Genomic DNA, 10,594 nt, shown 5'->3' with positions numbered 1-10,594 from the left:
AAAGGATATATTTTTCTCAAATCACATGAGGTTTAGAAGTCACGGTCCAGGACAAATGCCATCGCTCTAGGAATCAAGGCCTAGGCTCCTTCTATTTCCCACTTTACGTGTTAGCTGGTTGCTTTTATTCGTATGATTACAAGAAATATGACCTATCTCTAGCTCCATACCTAAGTCCCAAGAAAGACAAAAGGGAATGGAGAAGGATAAAAGGCAAGGTCACAGTCAACATTGGTCTTCTCCTTCTATCGGAAAACAAGTCTTAACACAAGTCCCATCCAGTAGAATTCTGCTTATATCTTAATATCCAGAACTTGATCACATGAACATCATTAGCTGTAAGAAGTCTTAGGTATAAGTAATTTTTGTTGTTGTTGTTGTAATTGTTCATTTTGTTCTTTTATTTTCACCTTATATTGAAGAATAATTCACATACCAAAAGATATGTGTATTAAAAATGTACAGTTGGATAAATTTTCACAAATGGAATGTACCAATTTAGTCTGTGTCCAGATCAAGACACAGCACATCAGCAGCACTCCATACACTCACCTCGGACTGTCTTCTAGTCGCTGTATCCTAAAGCGATAAGTATAAGTTTTAGTGGGCACATTGTTGGCCTAGACGCCTTTGAAAATGAAGAGTGAATGTCAGATATGAAGCCAACAGTGCTTGCCACAGAAATATAAAGTCTAAATTGCAAATAGAGAAGGAGGGCATATGACCATAAGGAACCTAAATATGATGGGACATTGTCATGGATAAACCAAGACAATGAACCTTTGTCCAAGTCCACGGATATGGAAGCCTAAGAAGGCAGAGAAGGAATGAGTTGCCAGGGACCTCAGCTGAGGGCTGAGCTTGCTTCCAGTAGAATTGTACATCAAACAATTGTACACTGCCAAGTGGGACTATGTCTTCTCTCTGAAGACATTTTTTTGTGTAAATTTTCCTATCTCAAAATATGTTATAGTTGTCACATATAGTTGTCACATATCCAAAATATGTAACCATAGTATGAAATGATTCAGTGAGAAAAACATAAATTTGAAAATTATACAGACTTGGATTTAAAAGACATAGGATTTAGGGGGAATTTCAAATTCCTCATCAATAAAATAGTGGTAATAAAATTTACTTCACGGATGCAATAACAGGATAAACCAGAGGTGACTGGACAAAAATTGTTAATATCGGTGTGTTTCCTGCAGTTGCCAAAGTGAATGGAGCTCTTTCCACATCAGTGTTCATCACTGTCCCCACCTGTCACAAGAAATAGCTTTGTTTCTTGATGTTAAGAAGCAAAGCAGATCTACAGAAAGGGGAATGGATACTAGGAGAAAAATGCAATGTGGGGCTTGGTCCTGAGAAGGAAGATGAGGTGACTGGGAATAAGGTGCTCCAAAGTCATGATGGTGTGTGATGAAAGTGAATTTTTAAAAGGGGAAACATTATATTTCTCCTTAGGTAACATATTTGGGTCTTTTTCCCATACTTTTTTAAATGAAAGTAAATCTTTGATAATATTTTGTAATTTGTTTCTTATGTTTATGTTTTTTGTGTTTTTATGTTTTTTATTTTTGCTGAGCTATGTGTTCCTTTAACTTCCACAGTCGTCTGAGACTGAATCTTACAGACCCCTACCTTTTAAGGTTTAAAGAGATAAGGAATAATAGTCTTAATTAAAACAGTTAAAAAAAAAAAAGGTATCTTTTACAAATGCCTACTTCTTTTCTCTCTGACTAAATGTGTTTTTCAAATAGTAATAACGATAATAATGATGATGATAGTAATACTGATAGTTAACACATATTGAGAGCTTTCTAAGATCTAGGCTCATTTCCTCCTCACCACAATGTTAAAACCGAGGACAATTATTATTCCTATTCTACAGATAAGGAAACTGAGGCCCAGAAAAGATCAAGTAAGTTGATAGAGATCACACATCTGGTAAGATAATGTAACTGGGGTTTGAACCTAGACAGCTGGTCTCTAGAACTTGTACTTTTAATCACCATCCTACTGTTCTAGCAATGATCTCATCGTTGTAAAGTAGTTAGAGCCTTCCTAGGTAACTACAGGTAGGAAAACAGGTATGTGGATATGTACACACAGGTGAGCTTATGAAAACTCTAATTTTATGTCTTTAAAACACTCGCTAGTAATAAAATGAATTCATCCAGGATCAAACTAACTTATTTATAGAAACTAAGTATTTAGAGCCAAAGTCTTTTTTCTAACATCGAGTCATGAACTATTTGGAGCATATGACTTAGCATTGCTATTTTGACTAACTTGGAATAAAACGTTATCACCTAAAGTAACAAAGAGAAATTCATGAACAGTATAAAAGATACAACCACATCGTACTAAGATGACTTCCCCTGTTCGGCTCCAGGATGCTAGAGAAGACCAGGGTCAAATTTATCGGGATACAGAAAGCCGAAGTATATGCAAAAGCCATGTGACCAAAGGGTCTTTGACATTCCCAAAGGAGCTGCACAAAATCTTCCCCGAGGCCAGCAGACAATTCCCGGTTGCCTTGGGTTACCCACTGCTTTGTGAATAAATTATTTCTCAGAACTTTCCTCAGTCTTTCCTTTTATCCCAGATTGGTAGTGGTTGTTGACAATGACAAAATAATATTGAAATAAATGGAGGCAGAAATGCCTTTTTCTGAGTCTAGGTCCCTTGTCTCTTAAAAATAACTCTCATCCATAAAACATCTATTTATAATCATTAGTGCCAGAGATAGGACGTGCAGGACCACGATGGTATTGCTTTATTTTACAACTGAGAGTTGTTATGAAAACAAAATACTTTCAAGGATAAAACATAAAATGGAAATGCAAAGTAGAGGAAACAGCTAATTCACAGCTATCATTAATTGAGTAATTCCAAGGTGCCAGAAAAAAAAAATCAATGTTTATCTCCCTATTAAAACGATGGAAGTACTGAGGACCCTAAAAATGTATCATTTTGTCCAAGATCATGTCACTAGCAGAGAGAGGCTGTGAATTGCACTGTGACACCATACAATAACTTAATTAACCAATTCAATGCTTTAATAGTACAAGTAACATTTTACTATCCCCCAAAAGAGTCGTACAGTAAATTTTTTTTGGAAATCGACAATAAAGAATGCTGAGCTCCATATTAGAAGTTCTGAATTCTGTAAGATATTGGGGATTAGATACCTTTGGGCAATTCACTTGGATTTGTTGGGAATTATTTATCTCCAAGGTCTCTTTCATAATACTTTTCATCTGTAAAATTGTTCACGTGAATAAACTTATTTTGTCTTTGAGTCTTGTTTGGTCTTATCCATGGACCAGAGACACATTATCACTGATAAATATTTCCTAAAATTTGTAGCAACATGTACTTCAGGAAAAGTTTCGCCTACAAAGTAGAAAGCTCTAAGCTCTTTAAAGGATGGAAATATTTTTATTTAGTTTTCCACTATGTCCCAAGGATCAAAAAGAGTTACTGGGACTTAGTAAATGGAAAGGAAGTCATCTTTAAAATAGATAGTTTCCTCACAATTTTTTTTTTCAACTTAATTTTTAGAAGCCAAAGTCCAATGAAAATTGTGTCATCAAAGTACTAAGGATTTTAAGCTGGAGCTCCATGACAGGTGGATAATTTCAGTATTTCAATACACAGCAGAAGGGAGGCAATAAGTCATGCCACATACTTTTTAAAGTATAGAACAAAGCCAGGCCAAATGCTCGTGCTAGAGCTCTCTAGTTCAAATCAAAAATCTTCCCAGGTTGATGTCTATTATTGTGCTCATTTAATAAGATTCAGAGCTCTTTCTTTCTTTTTCTTTTTTTTTTTTCTTTTGGTTTCTATCCACTAGCTTATGCTGAGCAAATGTGCCTCTAAATTCTGGCCTGGACCTCTGAGTACCCAGAGGGTTTCACTCTTGGGTAGCAGTTGTATGATTAGGAGAGTCTGGTCTATTCTGCGGGTTCTCAGACTGCGTAAGTCATTCAGAAACCTTGATCATCTTTGGATCACAGTTTCTTCTCACCAGCTCCAAAACTTCTCACTTCCTAGAGGATGTAGTAAAACTTGGTTGATGAATCTTCTAGAAAAATACTAGTACCACCAAAATAACTTGCTCCCTAAAATATCTATAAAGCATCCACTTACAAGTGTAGTGTTCTGAGAAAAAAAAATATAGGGAAGGTGGGTTTAGTAGAAGGAGAGTTCCATAGTCCTGTAAATTAGAGAATTCTACACACTAAAGTCTTTTCCTAGAAATTAAAATATACAGTAACATGTTAGAGGCTTCGAGAAGATCATAGATTGAAGGAATCTGTTCACTTTATTTAAATGCCTATGTTTTTCCAACTTCTTTTCACATAGCAACAATTAGTCTCCCTAGGGTATATGCTGGGCAAAGTTGCTCTAAACTAGTGGTTCTCAAAGTGTATTCCAGGGTCTCTCGTGAGGATTCCTCAAGACCCTTTCAAGGAATCTGAATTCAAAACTATTTTTATGCGAACATACCCTCATGTATTGTATTGTCTCACAAGCGTGCAGTAGAGTTTTCCAGAGGCTACAAGACAGTTGATAATGTAACAGACTGAATGTGGAAGCAGATATGAGATTTGTCTATTATGTAGACACTAAAGAGATTTCAAAAAAATGTAAAATACTAGTCTTTTAACTATTTTTTGGAGAATATAGTTAGTTACTTTTGATAAAGATTTCTTATGTTAACTTGTAACTTTTAAGTGAATTAATAAATATTTAAAATCTATCAGTTTTACTATCTGGAGTTGTATATATCAATAGTTATTACAGACACAAGCAACATTTCTTTGGGATCTGCAACAATTTTTAACAGAATCAAGGGTTCTGAGTCCCAGAAACATGAAAATTACTGTACTAGGGTCCCTTGAGTGTGAATACTTATTAGAATTGACTTATTAGAATTGACTTATTAGAATACTTATTAGAATCGTGAGGTGATCTGGGGAGTATGAAATGGCCTGAAATGATCTGCGGGAGTTTAGGATAGGGATATAGAGCATAAAAATATAGTCATGACTCAATAGAGCAATCAAATGATTTGGAATAAAAATTTTAGGTTCAATTCCAATTGTGTCCTTTACTACTTTTATTTATCAACTTTTTTTTTTTTTTAACTTTCTGGTACTCATTAATTTTCCTATGCCTTAGTTTTCCCTCTTGGGGAAAAAGGATATTAACTGTGACTAAAAACAAAACAAAAAAAATAATAACAAAGATTATTTTTAGAAAGAATAAAGCAAATGTAAAAAGATTGCAGACTCAAAATAATTTGAGTTCATAGCCCGTTCCTATTATTTATTAACTATGTGAATTTAGGTAACGAACCTCACCTCTCAACACCTGTTTCCCCATTTAAAGAATGTTGATAATAACTATTCTTTCTCTTTTAAAATTTATTGTCTATTAGACAGTACTTGACACATAGCAACTCCTGATGGTTGGTCTTATCATTCTGTGCATCACTAATGATAATAATAGGTACTTCTCTGACTAGCTATTGATGATTAAATATTCACCCCAAAACGTAGAAGCTTATAACAGTAACCATTTTATAATATCTCACAATACCATGGGTCAGCCCAGGCTCAACCTGGGTCATTTCTCTCTTGGCTTCACTGGGGGTCTCTCATGTGTTTTAGTTACGTGGTGGCCATGGGTAGGATGTCTTGCTACCCTGCACTCCTCCATTTGGCCTCTCTTTCCATGTGATGAATTATCCTCCATCCTCTTTTCCTATGGCCATTCTCTCTGGCAGCCTAGCTTGGGCTTCTTCTGTGTTAGCTCAGAGTTTCAAGAAGGAAGAAGTGATGGCTGGGACTCAGAAGTCCTAGAGTATCGTATCCTCCACATTCTATTGGTCAAATCAGTCACAGGTTCAAAGGGAGAAGATGTAAGCCTGGCTACCACGGATATAATTTGTTTATACACACTATACACACTGTTTGTTATCGGCGATATCACTGCCACGGGCTATTTCACGGAGATCTGCCCTCTGGATAACAGCCTTTTGACTGTTAGTGCTAAGGGGGATCTTGTAGTTATGTATTCAGACTGCGCCATGGCAGACATCACAATGAGGAAGTGGGAAATGATGAGTCTGCTGCTGACATGAAACACACCGGTCCATGTGGCATGGCTTAAACAGCAGTAACGGTGGTGTGAAGAAGACAGCATTTCAACTCCTCGCTCTAGCTCTTGCTAGTTCCGTGACAGCAAATGCTGAACATTTCAGAGACTCAGGTCATCAGGGCAAATGTTCCAGTTGCTGTGGCTCTGTGCCAAGCCACTCCAAAACCGAGTGGCTGAAAACAAAACAACATGACTTACGAATCTGCAGTTTGGACAGGGCCCAGTGAGAAAAGTTTTTCCTACTCTTCTTGCCATCAGCTGGAGTGGCTCAAAAGCTGGGGGCTGGAATATCTAAAGTCTCGCTCACTCACATGCTGGTGCTTGGGCTTGAACAGCTGTGGGTTAGAACAGCTGGGGCTCCTTGAGCTAGTGTCTCAGTGGTCACTACTGAGTTTGGGGAGCTGAACTTCTTACATCGAGGTGCAGTGCTCCAAAGACGAGAGAGAGAGCGAGCGAGCAAGAACCATTTGGAAACTGTAGAATTTATATAGCATCTTATTCATTAGAAGTGAGTCATTTAAGGTTGATGCAAATTCATGGGATAGGGAATTAGGTCTCTCTTTTTGTGGGAGGAATGTCAAAGAACTTGCAGATATGTTTTACAACTTAGCTAAGATTGGATATCTCCTTAATTAGCTTCTGATTCAATGAATATCAGTAGGTGCTCACTCTGCATTCATTTCCTTTTTCACCCTACCCGGTCCACATGCACCTGCTGTACCCCTACTTCAATTTCCTGAAATGATCCTTTGAGAGATTCAGATACAGCATCATTTCAAGATGCCCTGTATCACAGGTCTCCCCAGAACCGTCTAGTGGTGCCCAAGCAGATTCTTCTAGGCTGGTTTAGATATTTGCCTAATATCAGCCTTCTCAGAGCCCCATATAAAATTTTAGAAGAGCTGATTTGAGTCTGGATGAAGTAGGTACCGGTTTCCCTCCTGGGAAGTCTGATTCTTTCCTACCACCTGGCAGGACTTCCACGTGCTGTGGGGTAACGTGTTGATTCCAGGGAGCTTCAATACTGAAATGAAGCCCAGAAAAGTCCAAGAACTGCCTGGTGAGACCTAGCATAAGAGTGTGTGTCAAAAGGATGTAGAGACCTCTATGCTGTTTTCCATAGTGGCTGTACCAATTTGCAGTCCCACCAGCAGTGTATGAAGGTTCCTTTTTCTCCACATCCTCTCCAACAGGCTTTTATCGGAGGCATTGTTTGCAAATATAAGAATTGATCTACTATATGATTCAGCAATCCTTCTACTGGGTACTTACCACAAAGACTTGAATATTAATATCCAAAAAGATATTTGCACACCGATGTTTATAGCAGCATTATTCATGGCCAGGACATGGAAGCAATCGAAGTGTACTACAATAGATGATTGGCTAAAGAAGCTGTGGTACATATATACAATAACATATTACTCAGCCGTAAGAAGAGATGAAATACTGCCATTTGCAACAACATGGATGAACCTGGAGATAATCATGCCAAGTGAAATAAGCCAGACAAAGTTGAAAATCACATGATATCATTTATATGTGGGATATAAACCTAAAAGCAACCGATGAACAGGACAAACAAACAGAGACTCATGGACCTGGACAACAGACTAGTGGTTACCAGAGGGTGGGGAGAGCGGGAGAGGGGAGATAGATGGTGTAAAAGGAGTCAAATATGGAGCGACATTAAAGAATTTAAAATAAATTAATTAAAAATCAATAGATTTAAAAAAAAAAAGATACAGTGACAGCCTTCGAGGTCTGGAAGAGGCTCTGGGTGAGTCCATAGTGGACTCCGATTTTAATTCTACTGCTAGTTCATTATGCAAATTAGTACTGATATCTCTGCCTCTCTGAGACTCAAGGCTTTTTCTTTTTCCCTAACTCCACTACCTTGGCTTCCTAGTCAGCAACCCATCTTTCAAGAGTCAGCTAAAATAGTATTGCTTTTTTTTAATTGGATTATCTAAACGTAGAATAATCCTCTCTTGTGTCCCCACAAAAATATATACAGACTCTATTATGAAACTGATAATACTTTAACAATTCCTCTTTATTTTCTTGTCCGTTTTCCCCTACAAGGATATAAGCCTCCTATGGAGAAAGCAGACACCTTGTTCATCATCCTATCTCTAGTGCTTAGCTCATCACTTCTCACATAGGATATGCTATATAAATATTTATTGAATGGATGGGGGAAAATGTCTATGCTTACATCACCTTTCCTTTCTCTCCCTTATGACTGCTGTAATAATGCCATCAGGAAAATATGGATCAATATGCTTTTAAAATATTAATTCATCTATCAATGCAATGTGGTTTTATTATAATTAATCCTATGAAGTGAATGTCACAGAAAAATATACTAAAATCATCAGGCAAAAACAGAAAAATAAACATGCTTGTGTGTTTCTACTCTAGGAAAAAAAAATATGGAGTAGTGGGTTTCTTGAGCTCCTCATTTTCAGTGGAGCCTAGATAAAGTCATGGCTGTGAAGGGGAGAGTGAGCAGTATAGTGACACAAATTGAAATAATGTCACATATGTAAGTACTGAAAGGCTTAAGGATTTTTTTGGGTGGGGAGGGGGTTGTTTTGTTTTGTTTTAGCCTGGAAAATCAAAACCTCAAGTCTCAAGCATTCAATGATAATTGATTCGAATAGTGTAGAAGACTGTTGAAAGGAACAGAGATTCAAGAATTTTGTTTAGACCTAAAGCGGGGAATTCTGGCCAATGCAAAGAAGTGGAAATGAGTCATTTCAAAAAAAAGAATTATGAACCTGGGCTTTGGCATCAGATAAGTGGCTAAACTCTCTGCTCTGCTATTTACTAGCTATGTTGTTTGAGACAAGTGACTTAACCTTTCTGAACCTCAGTTTTCTGACTTCGATAAAGGAGGTGATAATAATACATACCTCGTAGGAGTATTTTGGGAATTAAGTAAAGCAAGACACAGATAATGCTTAACCAAGTGCCAGGGCCATAATGAAAACTCAATTAATATGGGCTGGACTTAATTGTATTTATAGTTATTTCTAATTTTCATTTTTTAAGCAGGCAGGAGATTTGAACTTGGACCCAATTTGCTGTGTGAATAAATGAACATCTCTGGGCCTTATTTTCCCTGTCTCTAAAATTAAAAAAAAAAATAAAAACAAAAAACAGGAGAATAAATTTTGAATATACTTTTTAGCCGAGAAATCTTATTGTTTTCTTTTCTCAAACAGCAAAACCCAGGCCAATGTATGGCATTTGAATTATGTATTTTTCCTACAAACGTGGGTGCTCTAGAATCTCAGACCTTGGGAATATCAACAAACAGAAACATTTGCAATTCTCATGTGGATCCATTTTAAACTCTTTCTGTCTGTAAACTTTGGTGATAGTTTTAACAAATTATTATATTTTTCTCTTGACTGAATATTTTGGTAAGAAATTTTAAATAAAATATAACCTGGGCTCTTGGAATTAGAAGCAGGTAACATAATATTTTTACACCTCTAAGTAATTTTGATAGGTATTTTGGTACAACTTCCTAGAGAAATTGGCTTGAACGTTAGAGCAAGGAGGTGCGTTCCATTGCCACCAGGAAAATGTCCCATGGGAGTTTTATAAAATAAATTCGGGCTTAACGATGTTTGAAGGGAAATTTATTTTAGAGTGTGCTTCTTTAAATGCAAATGGATTTGAAGATGTACTTCGGCACTTTCTATCCCAGTGGAATCTTATAACCACATGTTATTTTATAATTCTTCTTCTCTGCCATGTATCCAGAGCACCCAGGCAACCAGTGATTAGAATTATTCTCTTGATTTTTCAATGTCTAAAGCATGGCAGTCTTTTCGTAGGAGATAAGGCAAATCACTATGTCAAAGCATTTTTAAAATCTGTTCTGAGTTCTTGATGTTTACATGTGAAAAGGTTTTGGACAATAAAATACTGCGATTGTCTACTAAAATATCCTCACATGACTTGGCAAAAAAAGTTCATATGCTCTTTATCTCCCCTTATGAACGTTTCCCAGGGAGATTTGTTTTGTTAAATTTACAGACACTCACATACACACGCTCTCAGACACACAATGCCATGTTAATTTTATACCTACATATATAATTGATAATCTAAACAGGAACTGAACTAAAATGCTTGATCTATGAACCAAAAAAAAATAGAGTTGGTGGGGGGAACTGATGAACAAATTAATTGTGTGACAATGTTTTATCCTAGGAGACATATTAACCTAATGTGAACAAACTCTCTTAGATTCCCTTAGATATCTTTATTGTTTTATAGTTACTTTTACAATTACAACTTAATTACAACTAATCATTAAACGATTTCTTCTGATATGAGTTTGCTAATATTTTATTAATTTAATAAAGGTACTGGACAGACCATTATAATCAATTAAGCAACA

At 36.5% G+C, this 10,594-nt stretch overlaps 1 long non-coding RNA gene across 1 annotated transcript in view; it reads right to left on the bottom strand.

Annotated features, from left to right (window-relative positions):
• Window positions 1-10,594, bottom strand: part of LOC111743678 — a 502,800-nt gene that overhangs the window by 14,832 nt on the left and 477,374 nt on the right. The gene's annotated exons all lie outside the window — the stretch shown is intronic.

Source organism: Pteropus vampyrus, unplaced genomic scaffold, assembly GCF_000151845.1.
Source record: "Pteropus vampyrus isolate Shadow unplaced genomic scaffold, Pvam_2.0 Scaffold5, whole genome shotgun sequence".
NCBI lineage: Eukaryota > Metazoa > Chordata > Mammalia > Chiroptera > Pteropodidae > Pteropus > Pteropus vampyrus.
This window is presented reverse-complemented; position numbering and strand designations above follow the sequence as displayed.